Source organism: Anthonomus grandis, chromosome 8 (genome assembly GCF_022605725.1).
Source record: "Anthonomus grandis grandis chromosome 8, icAntGran1.3, whole genome shotgun sequence".
In the NCBI taxonomy this organism is placed as follows: Eukaryota; Metazoa; Arthropoda; class Insecta; order Coleoptera; family Curculionidae; genus Anthonomus; species Anthonomus grandis.
Genome location: NC_065553.1, coordinates 32173249 through 32192501, shown reverse-complemented (window position 1 = coordinate 32192501; position 19253 = coordinate 32173249). Strand labels below are relative to the sequence as shown.

Sequence of the window (19253 nt, the reverse complement as noted above, 5' to 3'; positions counted from 1 at the left end):
CCTAAACACTCTTAACTTGCCTGAAATAACTGACTTCAAAGTCTCTCGAGTTGGAAAAAAGGGTGAGAGGTCTAGGCCAATCAAAGTTATATTTGCTGAACCTGGATCTGCTCTTGCTTGCCTAAAACGCAAACTGAGGCTTTATACCACAGCTGTACGCATTAAACCTGATCTGACCCCAACTCAACTAGCCCATTTAAAGCAATTATACTCAGAACTAAATGAGAGAAAGGCCAATGGTGAGAATAATATCGGCATTAAATATAAAAATGGTAATCCGTTTATCACCAAGATTAGCTCCTCTTCATGTGATGGTCAGTCAAAAAACGGAGTTTAAACCTCCTGAAAATATATTATCAGAATGTTGGTGTTATGAAAACGAAGATCTCAGATTTTAAACAAGCTGTGGCCCTGACTGTATATGATGTTATTATTTTAACTGAAAGCTGGCTTTCGATCAATATAAATGGCTCCGAAATCAACATCAAAGGCTATTCAACATATAGAAAAGATAGTTGTGTGCTGACAAGTGTAAAGCAGTATAGTGGAGGAGTCGTGATGTTTGTCAGGAGCTCACTTTGTCCCAGGCTAGTGAGAACTGATTTTGAATCTGTTGAACATTTGTTTGTTTGTTGCAATTATGTAGGTACCCAACTTATTTTTGCAGGAGTTTATATCCCTCCTAATTCTGGCCTTGATGTTTATCAACACCACTGTGATGCTGTAGAGCAAATTTGTTACAATAATCCATCATCCAAATTAGTTCTGTGTGGAGACTACAACCTGCCACATGTCACATGGGGCAGCCATGAAGATCGATTAACTGCAATTGGTCAGCCTGTAAGCCATGCAACCTGTTTAGTAGAGTCTTTTACATTTTTAGATCTTAAGCAATTAATTTCTGTTCCTAATGGACGTAATGTTTACTTAGATTTAGTTTTCAGTCATTTTAAAGAAACCAATTTTATGCGAGCTATTGATTATCTGTTGCCTGAGAGTATGCACCATATTCCTTATGTTGGTGAGATAGCTGTTATGCATCCCCCTCAATTGAAAGTAGAGCATACTTACCTTGATTTCAAAAATGCCAATTATGTTGGATTTAACAGCTTTCTTTCCAGTATACAGTGGGGTAGTCTTTTTCAGGATAAGAGTATTCAACTCTGTAGTGACACTTTTTATGAAATCATTAATCTGGGTCTAGCTATGTTTGTTCCAACTAAAGTGTACAGAATCTCCAATTTTCCTTCTTACTTCACCTCTGAATTGAGGACAAAAATAATATTGAAAAAGCAAGCACACCAACAATATAGAATAAGCGGCTACCAGAGGGATTTTCAATTATTTGCTGCAATGCGGTCTGAATGTAAGATTTTGGCCAGACGAGATTATAACAACTATTTAATCAACACTACACACAATCTACCTACCTGTATGTTTTATAATAACAAAAGTGCAGATTATAGTAAAGATATAGCTGATTTATTCGCTAATTTTTTTTCTAATGTTTATTGCAACAATAATGTAAGAACTCCCAATTTTAGTTTAGAGAATAGGCTTAATTTTTCTATTTGTGATATTGGCTTGTCTGAGGTATTTGATAAACTCTCCAAATTACCTAATAAACTTTCCTGTGGACCTGATAAGATACCTGAGTACATGTTAAGCAGACTTAAATATAGTATATCACTTTCTTTGTTTTTGTTGTTTAATAGATCTATATCAGAGGATGAGCTTCCAAATATATGGAAATTAAGCTATATAATCCCAGTGTATAAGTCTGGTGAGAGGGATTGCATTGAGAACTATAGAAGCATCTCAAGGCAGTCTGCTGTTCCCAAGATTTTGGATGATATTGTATGTGATCAGCTTAGGTGGGCGTGCAAGGGGGTGTTTGATGAGAGGCAGCATGGCTTCATTAGTGGTAGATCTACCTCTACTAATCTTGTTTTATATGAGGTTGCCTTGCTGGAGGCCTTCGAGAATGGTTATCAAGTGGATTCAATTCATACTGAAGGCCTTCGACAGGGTCAATCATGAGTTATTACTAGCAAAACTTAGTTCCCTTGGCTTTAGTGAAAGATCCCTAAGGTGGTTTAGAAGCATGCTGCTGGGTCGTGAGCAGCGTGTTAGGATTGGAGATTCTGAATCTGGAAGTATCTTGGTGACTTCTGGAGTGCCTCAAGGGGGACACTGTTCCCCATTGGTTTTCCCCATTTATTTCTGACTGACCTTGTAACGTGTTTAACTGACTGTGATTACTTAGCAGATGATTTGAAACTTTTCTGTGTTATTAAGTCACAGCGGGACTCTTACAATGATATCTTATATCTCTGATATCTTACAACACAATCTTACTTCTTTTGTAAAGTGGGCTAATATGAATTTTTTTTTTTTTCAAGTACTTTATTGTCGAAAATTTGGTACATGTACACGAATTTTATTGACAAAGCTTCAGAAAATAAATACAATCAAATCAGATTTTACAAAACAAATATAAAAAATTTATACAACATATAAAATGCCTAAAACAAAATGCAAGAGAAAATGTTACAAACAAAATCTTTATAAAATAAAATACATGCATGTAGACAAAGGTAGCAGAGATAAAGGGACACATAAAGGTATGTTCAAAATTGAAATTAACAGATTAAAAACTTAGCATCTACTACACAACATCCTCAGCCTTAAAAAAGTCTTCAATCGAATAAAAGGCTTTTAGAAGCAACTATGACTTCAGTTTACAACGAAACTGGCGCAAAGACTGAACACTTCTTAATTCCACGCTAATGTGATTATAAATCATTAAACCGCGATATATAAATGAATCTTTGATAGATGTAAAAATGAATGAATGATCTCTCTTTAAATATAAATAAGTGCTACTCAATTGGATTCTCTAGACTTAAAAATAAAATGAATAATATATACACTATTGATGACATAGTACTTAGTTCTGTTGACTCAATAAAGGATTTAGGAGTAGTCTTTGAAACTCAGCTCAAATTTGGGGAACACTGTGATCTTGTGGAGGGGAAGGCCTCTCAGATGTTAGGTTTTTTTTTTCGAACTTGTCGTGACATGTCTATATCTACTTTGAAGATACTTTATTGTTCATTAGTTAGAAGTCATTTAGAGTATGCCTCGATCATTTGGTCTCCTTTTTATAATTGTCACAAAATGCAACTTGAAAGAGTCTAAAAGAGGTTTACCCGGTACTGTTCCTACAAGTTGAATATGCAGGATAACCTACTTGACATGGAGGCAATATTGGGACTTCAATCGTTGGATTCTAGAAGGATTCAAAGTGACCTCAGCTTTATGTATAAGGTTATTCATGGACTTATTGATTGCCCTGCTCTCTTCAACAGCTTTAATTTAAAGGTCCCTGCACGCCCCCTAAGGAGACATGAACTGTTTGCTTTACCAATCTGTCACTCCAACTATTCTTTATATTGTCCAATCTGTCGTAGTCTTGCCTCTTGGTCAACTGGGTCAAATATTTTAATTTATTGTTTTCTTATTGTGTTTATTTCTTGTGTATATGTTTTGAAGACTGTCTAATTATGTTCGTGAAAGTACTTTTATTATGTTAATTATACATCTTTTACTTTATTTAATATTGTAACCAAATCTTTTGTAAAATGGGGTTTCCCGTATATTGATTGAATAAATAAATAAACATAATAAGAATGTCTTTAGATGTATGATGACAAAATAGCACAAAAATTTTGACAACCTTTTCTAATCTGTTTAAAATTAGGGTAGTTCAGTGCTAACAAAATATTTTTAAACATTTTTAGATTAATTTTAATTTATATAATGTCTGTTATAATAAATTATTGTACAGGGTGTCCCATTAAGAATGTTCCTCGGCTGTATCTCAGGCCCCAATAATCGTAGAGCGTTGAAAACAAAAATTAGTATAAAAGTGGCCCAAAAAAATAATCTACAAAGTATTCCTGACAAAAATGTTTTGACAACCATTTCTGTCAAATGTCAAATAAAGTGGTAGGAAGAGTTTCTATCTTAAATGAGAAAAATGGTAAGAAGTAGGCTTTGGCTGCACCGATTTTTTTTAAACTACTTTTATTTAAAGGGTCTTTTATTGCTTTATTTTTCTACCAAAAAAATATTATTGGAAAATTTTCCTAAAACTCGCTAGGGGGCGTCTACTTCTAACTTACGCTATTCGACTGATTATTTTAAGAAACTCAAATGCAACCATGTGTGTTTTTTTACGGTATTAAGAGCGAAGAACAAAGCTTAATAATTTAGTAAAAACCGCATTTTGATATCACGTCTCTAACTAAAGTTACAAAAAAAATGTGTTCATTAAAAAGTGAAAACATCAAATATGGTCGTTAAGTTGTATTTATAGCTGGGTTTAAAAAACTGGTGTCTAAATGAATCTTTGTGTAGAGAAACAATCTTGGTATACCAGCTTTTTAGAAATTCCGGAAGGTGGCGTTTATTTATACACTTCTTTATAAAGGAGTTTCAGCGGGAATAAATCTATTCAGTATGGGAAAACTATGCATAGGAACGTTTAAAATTTTTGGACAACGTAGCAACAAAAGTATTTTATTCAGTAAACTTTGGCGCTACCTATGGCAATATTTTTAAAAATACCGAATCTCTCTTAAAAAGATATACTCTTAAGATTATGTTATTGTAATGAGAGGTACTAATGAGTTTAATGTAAACAAAAGCCCAAATATTAACAAAACCTTTAAAAGTTCTATCTGGGGTCTTCAAACCAATTTCATATTTAATATTTTATTGACTTTTGGACTTTGACTTTTTCATCTTATAACATTTGTATTAGTCAAAATTTAAAATCTTTTCTTTAACGCAATGCATTATACAATAGTTCCTTATAGTACCTTCTTTTAAAATGTAGAAATCTGTATCGTCCTAAGTATAAGATTTAAATTTTAAATCATAGATGTCCTTATTGTACTATGTTTTTAATTTTAATTCTTTTATTTATTGTTGTTTTTTTTTCCTGATAACAGGTAATTTTTGTTTTATTTGGTGAACGTATATATGTTTTTTGTAATGTTCTGGTAAGTTCTAAATCTATATTGTTATAGCAAATAAGCTCTTTTTTAAAATTGTCTTGAGTTACCTCTATTTTATTTTAGTACCTGAGGATGGCTGTTTACACAGCCGAAATGCATAATACATTTACCTAAGTGACCTACATGCATTTTTCTTGGAGATAAAGATTTCCCCTATTTGTAATCTTTAATTCAACTATTCCAACAATTCTTTATCCTCAATTTCAAGGTCTATTTGTCTAAATAATCCCTTACAAGTAACAAAATTAAATGGAATAAATATTAATAATATTAACCTAAAGATATCAGGAGCTACTTTTGTATTGTTAAATTTACCAATTTTAAAACCTAGCCTTTCTGTTGTTTTGATATAAACTATAAATGAACTTCCATCAGAATTTGCATAAAAAAACTGGTTGTTTGTCAAGTTTTTGTAAATTATTACTATTGTTAGCAGAATGTTCTATGTCTTTACCATCATTATTTATAACATCAGATGAGTGTGAAGCATGGGGGGGAGCCGTCCCCCCTGTATCACTCCTGTCTGTTCAAAATCAAAGCTATAAGCATGCATAAGACAGAAGCCAAAAACCTGGCTAAAAATCAAGCCAAATTTCAGGAAGCAAAAAGAAATCAAGCTCAACTTACCTAGTTATCACACTCAACAAACACAAAGATTCGTAGCAAGAAGCAGTTAAAACACAGCTTCTAGGAAAATTCAACTTTCAGTAGCAAAGTCAATCATCGAATGAAACTTAGGACACAAAACAAAAATATAGTATATATAAATTTAGGAAGTAATTATTATAAATATTTGAACAGTTGAAGTTCTAACCTAAAAGGGTTAAATTGAGAAGAGTAAATAGAGGAGTGCCTAGGATTACGAACTTATCGCGATGTTGCCAGATGGCGGCTCTTATTCGCCATTTTGAATGTTTCTTTGCATTGGGACAGCCCGTTGATTTTATGGTTGGAATAGTAAGAAATAAAAAGTATATAAGAAGAAATAAGATTGTATATAAAGTTTGTTGGAAACAATTTTGACCAGTTTTTTAAATTAATTTTTACGTGATTGTTTCTACATTTATTGGTTGTGCTTGCTATGCTGCGCCGGGATTTGACACTTCCTGGAATGTCTTAAGGTCAACCTGGCAACACGGGATATTTCAATATTACAAAACCGTTTTGTTTAGGCTTCGGTTTTTGAGTTCTAATTTTTTTTTCTCTTTTTGGTTTGAAATTTTCGTATTTATGCAAATTTTAATCAAAATCTGGTTGTGCTTTGACTATTAAATAATACTTTTTAGTTACAATTTAAAAAGCCAAATTTAATCTTGTGCCATAACTTAAGGGGGTAAGTTAATATTTATACTTAATACAAATACATTCAACAAGTTGTTTACGGGAATTATATAGTGTAGGAATGAAAATAGTTTAACGTTATGAAATAAGTTCATTTTTTACTTCTGAGCTAAGCCAAGTGAGGCATGTTCTTTTATTTGACCAAAAAGTAAAAATAAAATTTATATGATTGTCATGAAGAATCTACAGTATCTGGAAGTTACTTTCCTAAATCTTTGTCCATAATGCTCTCTTATTTTTTCTATGTAGTCAGATATTTAATAAGGCAAAATAATCTTGAGCTTAATAAGATTGACCATGTAACTGATCACTTAAAGTACTTTCAGAATTCGCTCATTTTGATTTATAAATAATTTTTTAATAAATTTTATTCAGCATAATATTCTATTACAATCTATTTATTTATTTATTTATTTATTAACGGAATCCATTTACAAAAGTGTTACATAGTAACCCATACAAACATATATATTCAGATACAAAACTATCTATAAATCAGTGAAAGGTGTAGATGAGTTAATTAATTAAAGCCCCTATGAAATAATATTCTTTAACTGCCCCTTAAAAGATGTTATCCTAGAGTCAAAAAAGTTTATCTGTCCTGACAGACCATTAGCACTTCGAGCCATTCGTGTAATTGGCTCATTAATGCCATAATTGGTATGGTGGAATGGGACTGAAAATATTTCTGATTGTCTATTCAATCTGGAAGGCACCCTAAGTTTAAAAAGAGACAATAACTCGGGACAATCTATAGTAGCATTTAAAACCTTATGCATAAAACATAAGTCGAGTAATGTTCTTCGTGACTCTAATGTGGGTAAGTTCAGGTTATCCCTGACCCACTGATAGTAATACTCCTGTCTCCTGTAACCACATCTAAAAGCCGCCACCCTTAAAAATTTATTTTGAGTTTTTTCAATCTGCTCAATGTAGCAGTTATATGACGGGGACCACACAATTGAGCCATACTCCAAGATGGGCCTAACAAGAGAGCAATAAAGTAATCTAAAAGTAAACAAAGACAAATCAGTTGTAGACCGTTGGATAAAACCCAGCATTTTCATTGCCCTACCAGTCACCTGATTGATGTGACTTTTAAAAGACAACCTGGAGTCAATAAATATTCCTAAGTCAGAAACCTCTGTTTTGACACCAATTGCTACATTATTTATTTTATAAAGAAAAGCAATAGGGTTTCTTTGCTTAGAAAAAGTAATCTTATGGCACTTATTGATATTAAGGGACATTCTATTCAAGTGGCACCAATCAAAGAACAAATTGAAACAACTTTTTGCAGGAGCACAGCATCAGAAAGGGATGTGATAAGCCTAAATAGCTTCACATCATCAGCAAACATTAGCACACGACAATTTTCAAGTTTCCAAACTAAATCAATCAAAAAGAGGCAAAACAAAACAGGGCCCGAGTGAGAGCCCTGTGGCACCCCAGATGGCACCAAAATTTCAGAGGAATATGTACCTCCAAGATTAACAATCTGGGTTCTACCTCTGATAAATCCCGAGATCCACTGAAGAAGAGGCCCCACAATACCTAAAGCCCTAAGCTTCTGCAAGAGTACCCCATGGTTAACCCGATCAAAAGCTTTGGAAAAAATCTGTATATATTGAGTCAACCTGAAGTCCCTTCTCCAAGCAGCGGTAGAGGTAGTTGACATACAGCACCAAATTAGCATCAGTAGATCTGCCTTTTATAAATCTATATTGCTCAGGATTAAATAAAGATTTAAAACTCCAGGCAATCCTATGACTGACCAGGCAGTCAAGCAGCTTTGGCAACTCAGATTGGTTACACACAGCCCAATAATTGGAAATTTCATTTCTACTACCAGATTTAAAAATAGGTTTTAGAAAACTTCTCTTCCAGAGAGTGGGATGAGAACCAGTACCTAGAGATTTGTTAAAAATGAACAGTATTGGTTTCGTAAGAACACAAACACATTTCTTTAGGAAGAATGCCGGAATCCCATCTGGTTCAGCGCAGAGCTTATTCTTAGAGGAAGTAATAACCTCATAAACATCCTGCATTGACAGAGTTAAAGTGCTCAGACAAATTGATTTATCAAAATCAAAAGATGGTATGTCATTGACTTGCTCATCCGAATAGACGGATGAAAAGTATTCTGCAAACATATTCGCAGTGTCCAAGATATTCATACTAATCCTGTTATTGTATGTCATTGTCAAAAGATGGTATGTCATTGACTTGCTCATCCGAATAGACGGATGAAAAGTATTCTGCAAACATATTCGCAGTGTCCGAGATATTCATACTAATCCTGTTATTGTATGTCATTCTGGAGGGAAGACTAAAACCAGTTCTTTTATTTTGAATATATTGTAGAAGTACCTTGGATTGCCAGCGAGATTCATTTCCACCTTATTAATGTATTGTTGATAGCACAACTCTCTTAAGTACTCACATTGATGTCTCAAAAATACAAATTCAATTAAACTTTTTGTGAATTTGTTGCTTTCTTATGATCAAACTGCGAAGCTCTGAAGAAAACCAACATGGAAAAGAATAGCTTTTGTACCTCTTTAGAGGAATAAACCTTTCCATTGAGGAGTAGATCACAATATAGAAAATTGAAACTATGACATCAATAGATGTCTCTCCCAAAAACAATTGATTCCAGTCTATCCCAGCAAGACAATCGTTAATTGCTATGTAATCTCCCTTACCAAAATCATAAAAATATTACTCATATATCATATCATCAGAATTTTCTGCACGACAAAGGTCAAAACTAATTGCTGTATGGTGTAAGCTATTCTCAAAAATTTTGTCTATTGCACGCTCAACACTAATTAAATCTGAGCTACTAAATACGAGATCCAAGGCAACCCCATTGGTATTTAGAACCCCATTTACCTGGAAAAAGTTATAGAAGCTAAAGCAGTTGGCCAGAGAAAGCACAGACTCTCTGTCATTCTCCAGACAACCACCAAACCAAGATCATCATTCTCCCATCTAGCATGTGGTAAATTGTAGTCACCTGCCAAGACAAACAAACTACTTGAATATCTACAATATACATATTCAACGGATTCACAATGGCTTAAATAGGCTTGAAGTGGAGATGGAGATGGTATATAAATGCAACCAACAACAAAGCTTTGATTTTCTATTGTAAAAGTCAAATAGATCTGATAAATATCCACATCAACAAGTGGGATACCAATTCTATGTGTACATAAACTCTTTTTAGCCGCAATCAATACACCACCTCCATGAGCCTTGGTAGTATTCATACCTATGTTCCGCTGGGTTAAGAGATTCTTGTAAACCTCTCTTTATATCTCAAAAAATCCTAACTCTTTTTTCTCTTTTTATCTTAGAAACAGCTACTCTTATTCATAAATGTCGTAAACCTCCCTCTAACACTCATAAGACTAGCCAGGTTAACGATTTTCCCTTACCAATCCCTACATCCTCCCTCACCAAGAACTCACTTATATACCTTAGCAAAAAAATTTACAACCATGTTCCTCTATGTATCAGACAAATTTTAGAAGTTAAGAGATTCAGAAAGGAATTAAAATCACTTTTATTATCCATTTAAATAATTTAATTTACTTCTTCTAAATTCTGTTTTATTGACAGCTTTACTTATTTTTTAATGAAATTTATCAAAAAGATGCTTTTTTTTCTCTCAATCTGTTTTGTTATGATTAATTTTAGTAATGTGTGTAAATTTTATAGCAAAGTGTTTTAGATGTTATGTTTGTTTGAAATTTGAAATTTAAAGTGAATTTGGAATTTTTTAGTTTTTAGGATGCTTGTACACAAGATTTTGTTGTCTTACGTAATATAGCACATTTTCTTTCTTTCTTTCTTACCCATTTGACGATCATATCTATATAAATCATAGTTTGATACACCAATTTCAGCATCTGAATATTCAGATGTTAACCAAGTCTCTGCAATCATAACAATATCATAGCAGCAGCAACTAAGTGCCTGCTGAAAATCTTTTATTTTAGTTCTCATACCACCTGTATTAGCATAATACACGCAAACACCTGAACCAGAAGGGCCATCCTGCACTAAACTATGATTCTGTGTAAACTATGAGTCTGATTCATTTGATTTTGATGAAAATTTAATCATTTAATTATATCCAATAAAAAAATGCCAATTAAGGCAATCTACTAAACAATACTAAAGTATTCATTCCAGAGTCAATGTATGTAATAACTTAGTAGATAATAACTTACTCTCTCTCTGAAGATACAAGGTGGACCATTGCAATCATACCGCAATGCATTACAGGGTGGGAAAAAATTTTTCGGCAAAATCCAAAAATATGTCAAGTATGTTTGTCAGGGGGACAAGTTTTGACATAAAAATCATTTCAAAAAACTCAACCCTCTAAGCAGCGGGTGACATTCCCAAATTTCATTCAAATGGGATGGGAGGTCAAGTGGTACCTCTTTAAATGGGCCTTTTTTAAAAGGCTTTGTCATTCCCTATAGGGAAGCTGCTTAGTTTTTAAAATAATTGTTCTTTGCAACTCTGGCGTGCAAAGGCAAAAGATGGTACTTGCAAAAAATGGCAAAATAAGATTATTGCATATTCAAAATCTCCTCGTTTTTCTCTATATGCCATTTTTTTTAGATTCTTGATATCTTAAAAAATAAGGGAATTAGCACCCTGCCAAATTACTGTATATGCATATTTTTTGGGGTGAAACCAAGGTAAAAGAAGGTACTCGACATTTTTTTATTTAATAATACAAAGTAGTGTAAGAGCTCATACCTTAAAATTTTAGTTTTTCAAATATTTTTTTAAACTGTCTTACAAAGGCGAATTGTTTTTTTAAAGTTTGTGTTTGTAAATAATATGTATTCCGAAAGGACCAAAAGGATGGTTAATGGTATTCTTAAATCAAAAAGTAACTTGGTAAGTGTGTTGTGTTATTTTTATTTAATTATACTTATGTAGTAAATAAAAATAAAAACTAATAATTAAGTAGATTTAAATAGTAAATATAAGTAAAGTGTTCATTTTTTATTTTTAATGATTTTTAAGAGTTTTGGAAGCCAAAGTACCTACTAAAAATCTAAAACCTTTTTGAGTCATTTTCAATTAAGAAAGTTTTTATACAATTTGGGTAAAATAATTATTCTTTCTGCGATCGTTCGGAAAGTGTCATTTTTGTTTTGAAAGTGTCACTTTCTGCACTAGTGCGAAAAATTAAAATGTCTAACATTGACATCTTATATTTTTATTAATTTTTTGTGTGAATCAATCTGTTTGACTTGTCAAGTTGATGACAATATTTTTGTTTTATTGTGTTTAGTATTAAATAAAATTTTGTTTTTATGTTTTTGCTTACACGTATAGAAAAAATAGCGTTTTAACACGTGCTAAAGGTATTTTTTTCCGCACGTGATTAGATGATCACCTTTCTGCTTCACATCGTTCAGCCAAGTGCAATCGCGTGCACAAAAGTAAGACTTTCAGCACTAGTTAGGAAATATACTGTTATAAATCTGTACATTTTATGTACCATCGCGATCAAAAAAAACTGGGACACCTTGTAAGATCTCCTGGACTATTTTTTAATTTTTTGTGTCAAATGTTTGCCAAAACTTTACTTTTTGGTTAAGATAAGAAATAGGTTAAACTGGGATTTAAAGGGGTTTGACGTTTCGTGTCAGTTGAACAGTTACCTTCAAAAAATAGTCCAGGATTAATGTTGGTTTGTTTTGTCCCAGTTTTTTTTTATCGCGCTTGTAGGTAGGTCTAATATTTTTTACCGGATATAAAAATATGTGACCTGATATACGAAACTAAAAAGGTCTTTTTTTGGTTATCCAACAGTTAATGTTTCTATCTTGGCCTAAATAAACATTAGCTCTTTCAATTTTAGGACGAAAATGTTCTTGCCGATATATCAAACATAAGCTCTGACCAAAGTTTACTGAATAAAATACTAATAAAAAATAATAAAATAGTATTTTATTCAGTAAACTTTGCTCTGACTTAAACAGATCAAGCCTTCCCAATGTAGATTTATTGGATAATTTTGTGTTTTCACAAGAGAAAAATTCAAGCTTGTGTATTGAAAATGATAGAGAAGCGTCTCCTCCCCGTCGTCTGCTGTTTGATCCGGATCATATACCCTCAAGGGAGGAACAACAGAATATCAATATGGATAGTGACTCAGATTTAGAAGTACGAAACGTGAAGAAATAGGTGATAACATAGAGAGATTGGTGAAGCTGATAGTCAAGAGGATACAGAATCAGATGTAAAAGAAAATAGACCCGAAATATTGAATAAAAAGCGGCCACGTACTTCAAAAGAAAAAGTTATAAGAAATGAGAATAAACACCCTATCGGGCCTCCCACCTGCAACTGCAAGACTAAAAAATGCCTTAATGCATTTGATTCAGACAAAAGAAAAGACTTGCATACACGATTTTGGTCATTAGATAAGGTTTTACAAACGATGTGGCTTTATAAGCAAATTCACGAAACTAAAGCGAAACGTAAGAGTCTGGAAAGTCGTAGAAATTTTTCTAGAACATATACCTTGCCGAAAATTAACGCAAACGGTGAAGACGAGCAGGTAAAAGTATGCCAAACATTTTTTATGACAACTTTGTACAAAAGTACGATGGTGGTAGACTATATGTTAAAAAAGAATAAGGATCCTCATGGTACACAAATAGCAACTCCCTTATTAGCAGACCAAAGAGGAAAACGGACTCCAGGAAATAAAAAAAGCAAAACTCCAATTAAAGCCCATATAAATTCCCATAATCCCAAACCATCACATTATAGAAGAGTACACGCGCCGAAAATACCTGCCAGCTGAATTGTCTATAAGGGATTTGTACAAAGACTATAACGAAAAATATCCTAAAAATAAAGTTAGCTATGAAACTTATAGAAAAGAAGTAGAAGCATTAAATATTGGGTTTTATGAAATAGAAGCAGACAAATGTGATACATGTTCGGAATTAGGCCAAATAAATAACGAAGAAACTTCACTTAAAAAAGAAGAGCACATTGCTGAGGTAATTTTTTACTTATTTTTTGTTCACTTTTTCTATTATTGCGTTTTTTTACAAAATTTAAGCTTGTATCTTAATTACCCTGACCTTTTTCTTAACAGAAATAATCTACAAAACCTAATATTGACCTCATTATTATTGGACTAAAAATAAGCTTTTTTTGAGACTTTTATTGACTTTTAAAAGCAGATTAAGTTTAATTGAAAGTGTAAAATAAAAAATAAATTAAATCAAATCTTTTATAAATGCCACAACAATCTATTAATTGAAAAATTGTTCGTGTGACCACCTTGCATATTTTTTTTTAGTACCATCTACGACGATATACCAAAAAGATGCGCAGCAGTATTTGATGGATCCAATTGTAAAAGTTTATGCGGTGGATATGCAAAAGGTGTTCCTGTTACCGAGAATGCCAAAAGTTGAAGAATCCTTTTTACATCAAGGCTTGTTGTTTTCAATGAAACCTTTGCCTCTTTAAAAAATAATGACAATCACGTTATTATATGGCATGAGGCTATCGCTGGACGAAGAGAAGACGTTGCCAGTGCATTTATAAAATTTTAGGATCTCTGTAGAGATGCATCAGAAGTTATTTTGTGGGCTAATATACATATAGGCTATATACATTAATAATGATTGTTGCTCTCTTAAATCTATAACCATAAAATATTTATTAAAAGGGCACACTTATAACTCCGCCGATGGCTTGCACGGCAAAATTGAACAGTGTGCAAAGAAAAAAAACACTATCGAAGATATGGACGACTTTATTGAATTTGTTGAAAAATCTGCGAAACGATTGGTAACAAAACAAATGTTAATCACCGATTTCATGAAAGTAGAAAATATATTTTCCAAAAATACTTCAAAAAAAGGAAAAGACAGTGACGCTATTTTGCTTAAAGACATAGTAGAGATTTGTTTTGTGAAGGGAAAGGAAGCGTTTCTTTATAAAACCGATTTTAAACATTTGGAATACAAAGAATCTAATCTTAAATTAAAGAGAAAAATAAATTTTAATATTATGCCGTCTAAACTAACAAATGTTCGTGGAATAAATAGCGATAAAAGAGATCGAATTATGAGAAGCTTAGTTCCACACATGAAGCCTTCGAGAAGGAAGTTTTGGCAAGAGATGCCTTCTACCGAAGCCAATGATTTGCTAGAGGAAGGGCTATTATAATCATTTGTTGTTTATTATAATTTTTCTTACGTTACCAAGAATATATTTTTTTTAATTCCTATTTTGGTTCCTTATTAAAAAAAAATCGTATTTATATACTTTACACCTATTTTGTTAATTAAATCGACATTATTGGTACAAATTCTAAATATACAAATACGGTTAAGTTTTAAAACCTTGAACCTAAGAGTTTTTTTTATTATTTTAACAATTTTGTTTAAAGAGTTATGTTTTTTGTTTTTTTTTATATTTTTATTATTTTTTTAATTTTTATAAAAATCTTTTCTGTGAAAATTAATTTTAAGTTCCAGCAAGTTTATATTAAAAATTAGTATATTTCCACGTTCTTTAATTTAAACCCCAATATCTTCCCATTTCTTCAAATTTAGTGTATAAGTATACACTAGTTTACCAGTTCTTATCTATTTTTTCATGACCTTAGTACTAAGGCAAAGTAGGGTAAGTGCTTATACCTTATTTTGCCATTTTTTTAAGGCACGTTAAAAAAATACAAAGGCAAAGTAGTGTAATTAACAAAAGACTGTTTAAATATTGTTTAAATCAATTTAATTTTTTTTGGTTAAAAAGAGAAAAAACCTTTGAATTTGAATTTTCATGCAATTGGGACAAATAATAATTACGTGGCCTTAAATTTACCTTTAAACTCGTTTATCTCGAAACTTAATTTTTGCGTGTACCTTCTTTTGCCTTTGTGCGGCAGAACTCTTCTAATGTAGCAGGACTTAAGCCGGGAGACCTAGGTGGCTACTCAATTGCGCCCCTTCGTCCTATCCAGTGTCCTGGAAATCTGTCATTTAAATAGTTGCGTACATTTAGTGAGAAATGTGGCGGAGCTCCGTCTTTTTGGAAAAACAATTCCTGTTCATTGTATGCGCAGTCCTCTTCTATGATATTTGTTAGAGCTGGGTAGATGGCATTTTGTAATAAATCTAAGTACATATCGCCTGTTAAATTTTCAGGGAGGAAAAAAGGGCCCACAATGGAATTTCGCAAAACTGCAAGCAACAATCAAAGTCATCTGCATTCAGGGCATTCAGATTTAATATACATATGCATGTAAAAGATTCTACTCATATAACACAGTCAATATGCTTCACTATTGACTATATTGGTTCTAATTTTCCATATGACTCCGTGGAGTGTACAGTCGCAAATTCTGCTTTATCAGACCATGAGTTTATACTATGTAAAATAGCAAATATACAAAAGGAATGTAGTGTATCTGCACAGCAATATGGTCGAATTTTTGGTATTAATAACTTTAATAAGTTTCGTCAACTTTCAGCTCTTGAGTCCTGGAATTCTATTTTCAATTTATCTTCCTTTCACACAAAAATTGTTAAGCTCTTTGATGCTTCCCTCCCAATGATTAAAATCAAACCGAAATCCAAACCTATAAAATCTTGGTTCACGAGGGGTTTGAAAGTATCTTCAAGAAATCTGAGATCTCTTCACACAATAAGAAAGTTCCCTAACTCTCCAGTTTTTCATAACTATTTCAATTCTTACCGAGCCTTGTATCGTCGTCTGATAAGAATCTCTAAGCAAACTTACTACTCCAACCGTGGTTCATCTAACAAATATAAGGAGAGTTGGAAAATTATTAATGATATTCGTCACAATTGTGGTAAGCAGTCAAGACAATGCCCTGAAGTCTCTCCCAATGATTTTAACAATTTTTTTTCTAATATTGCTCTACAACTTCAGCAAAATTTGAACCCTTCTGTGGATCCTCTTTCGGGGTTTCATCTTCTTGGTTTGCTTCCTATCTGCAAGTTCGGCAACAACGAGTGCTTGTAGGATCTAAGTACTCTGATTACCATCCTATCACTGGGAGTTCCTCAGGGTTCAGTTTTGAGGCCTATACTTTTTCTCCTACATAAATGATCTTACCAGTCTTAATGTATGAGGGAAATTTACTCTATTTGCCGATGATACCACACTTCTTTGGCACAGCCCAGACACAGATACTCTGCGAACTACATTAGCAACTGATCTTCAGGCAGTAAATCTCTGGTTTGAATCAAACTTGCTGTCACTAAATCCTCAAAAAACCAAATTATTGTGTTTTAAGTGTGCTCTAGACCATGTGCCTTTTTCTAATTCAGTAGTTCAGCAGTTTGATAATACAAAATTTTTGGGTATATTCATTGACAGAGAACCCAGATTTGAAGAGCATATCCTCGGTACTTGCAAAAAGGTGTCTGCAGGTTGTTTTGCTGTCTTATACTCCTAATTATGGAATTTAATTTACTTTTTATGTATTTTTTTCTGCTGTTCTTATGTTTGTTTTGGAACTCGAGTGTGTATGGGGTGTAGTGGTTAAGTTTAGTGGTAGTAATTTAAGGTAGCTTTGTTTAGAACAATTTTTCTTTGTTAATAACAATAAAGCATTTTTTTTTTCAATTCTTGCACTAAACGAATTTTATAGGGATGAAACTTGTATTTCTTCAATACCCTTTGGATACTTATTCGAGACACAGCCATTGCAATGGCCACTTGTCTTGTACATTCCACACTCATTGTTTAAAAAAAAAACCTTAATAATCTCTACTCTTTCAGCAATTCTGTACACCAAAATTGATAATAAATTTAAAGCTTCAACAATTTTTAAACACTTTAACCACAAAACAGGTATCTAGCAGAACTATTTTTAAACATTTAAACGTGAAGAAAGAAACCGGCTATTTTTATTCACTAAAATACTTTGAGAATTAAAGAATTTGCAGCAAAAACTACAAGTTCATTTAAAAGACAAAAAAATTGTTTCTGGCATCCTTATCATTTGTTTACTTGAAATAATTAAATTAGTGTTTCGACTAAAAGATGTGTTCTGTTATGTTCACTCTGGGTTCAGTCTCACTCTCTCAATAAATTTTAATGATATCGTCACACATTATTGTTCAATTTTCAAGGGCCCATATTTCTTGAACAAGTGGCTCAATTTTTCAAAAAATAAGCAGAGTTGTATAGAGAATGGAAAGACCTTTTTAAAGAGGTATCACTTGACCCCCATCCTATTTGAAAAAAATAAGGGGATGTCAACTCCGCTTAGGGGGTTGAGTTTTTTAAAATTTTTTATGTCAAAAGTTGTCCCCCTGACAAACATACTTGACCTATTTTTGGATTTTGCCGAAAAGTTTTTTCCCACCCGGTAATGCCTTGCGGTACATTTTCGATGGGTCACCCTGTATATTCTAAAGTTACTCTAAATATTTTGGTATCCTTTTTATAAATAAACATTAAAAAACAAAAACATTTGTGTTCACTATTCTCTGGTATGTCAATCAATTATTTTTGGCCTTTTTGAATAGACATTTTAATACTGCTTACAATGATGTGTCACACAATAGGGGTCTTCATTTTACATACCAAAGTGAGGTTAGCTGGAGGTGAGGAGGTGATTGACAGAATTTCTTCAAATTAATATAAAATGAAATGTCCTCCTATACAGGGTGTCCGAAAAAAGGAGGCCAATCCGCCGGCCACATATAGGGTGAACCAAAATAATGCGACTTTCGTTATGTAATTTTTTAATTGGGCCCTCGGTATTCAATATACAGGGCCTCAAAATGAGTAACATAAAATCGTTTTTTTGAAGTAAGTCGAGTGTTTCATAAGATATTAAATTAAAATTTGGTGTGAGAGGGTTTTTTAGAATGAGAAATTAAAATCCGTTCACGGATTCGCTATACCGCGTAGGTAGGGCGCCACCTGCGGTATATTGCATGTGTTAAAAATACCAAAACTTTTTTGTAACTACTGTATAGTAAAGTTTTAGTAAAAAATTCAAATTATCCAATCTTTCCTTGTAAAAAATGTATTCTTAGTAAATGCCGGCCTGAGAATCCGTTTATGAGATATCTTAATTTTAAAATCTAAATACTTCTTTCTAAACAAATTGGCTGACCTCGGGCACCACCAACTTTTTACGTACTGTCAAAGTGATAAATTTAAACCCTTCTGACGCTCTTAACAAGCTTCTCAACTACTCCTTCAATAAATCTTCATTTTTTAATTACATATTTGTATGTGGTGTGTTTTCTTACAACTTTTAAAACCATAATGGCCCATAAACCAAGAAACGTACTCTTTTCCGAATTGGCGGATATTGTTATAATGTTTGGTAAGTTTTAAATATTATTGTAAATAGTAAATACCTGTCAATTCTCAACTAGGAAAATGTGACTCCAATGTTTAGCCACTAGACGCTAGACGCCCAGACATTCCCAAACCGATTTCATCCCAAAAGAAACTATTTTTTAAATTTTATTAACCCCTAAGGGAGAAGTTTCAGCGAAAGACGGAAGGGTATTTGCGGCCGACCTCGTGCGGTTCAACCAGGGCAAGACGAAGACATTTTAAGAATTGTCGAAGAATCACCAAACATTAGTACTAGGGTTTAGGCTGAACGGGTGAGAAATATTGGGGAAACCAAGACACAATATTTTACGGAGTCAACAACTTTATCCATTTCATCTTCAAAAAGTACAAGGTCTTTTACCCGATGATCCCGAGGCAAGACTTTTTGTAGATGGTTATGTGAAACAAAAAAATTGAAATGTGGATTTT

General features: G+C 32.8%; 1 protein-coding gene and 2 long non-coding RNA genes across 4 annotated transcripts in view; 2 read left to right on the top strand and 1 right to left on the bottom strand.

The window, feature by feature from the left end:
• The window catches only part of LOC126739958 (U6 snRNA phosphodiesterase 1), a 29084-nt gene extending 23168 nt beyond the window's left edge, over nt 1–5916 (bottom strand). Inside the window, exons 1-2 of one of the 2 annotated variants that reach the window (XM_050445798.1) lie at nt 5712–5916; nt 1072–1261 (exon numbers count right to left, since the gene is read on the bottom strand). The gene's annotated coding sequence lies outside the window, so the exon portion shown is untranslated. The remainder of the gene's footprint in view (nt 1–1071; nt 1262–5711) is intronic. The other variant, XM_050445797.1, reaches the window with a different exon arrangement.
• Nucleotides 5917–6226: 310 nt separating this feature from the next.
• Nucleotides 6227–19253, top strand: part of LOC126739965 (uncharacterized) — a 30852-nt gene continuing 17825 nt past the window's right edge. Inside the window, exon 1 of the long non-coding RNA XR_007661748.1 lies at nt 6227–6417. This is a non-coding gene — a long non-coding RNA (uncharacterized LOC126739965). The remainder of the gene's footprint in view (nt 6418–19253) is intronic.
• On the top strand, nt 11763–14721 carry LOC126739967 (uncharacterized). Its single transcript, XR_007661750.1, has 3 exons — nt 11763–12191; nt 12325–13477; nt 13783–14721. It is a non-coding gene; the product is annotated as an uncharacterized LOC126739967 (long non-coding RNA).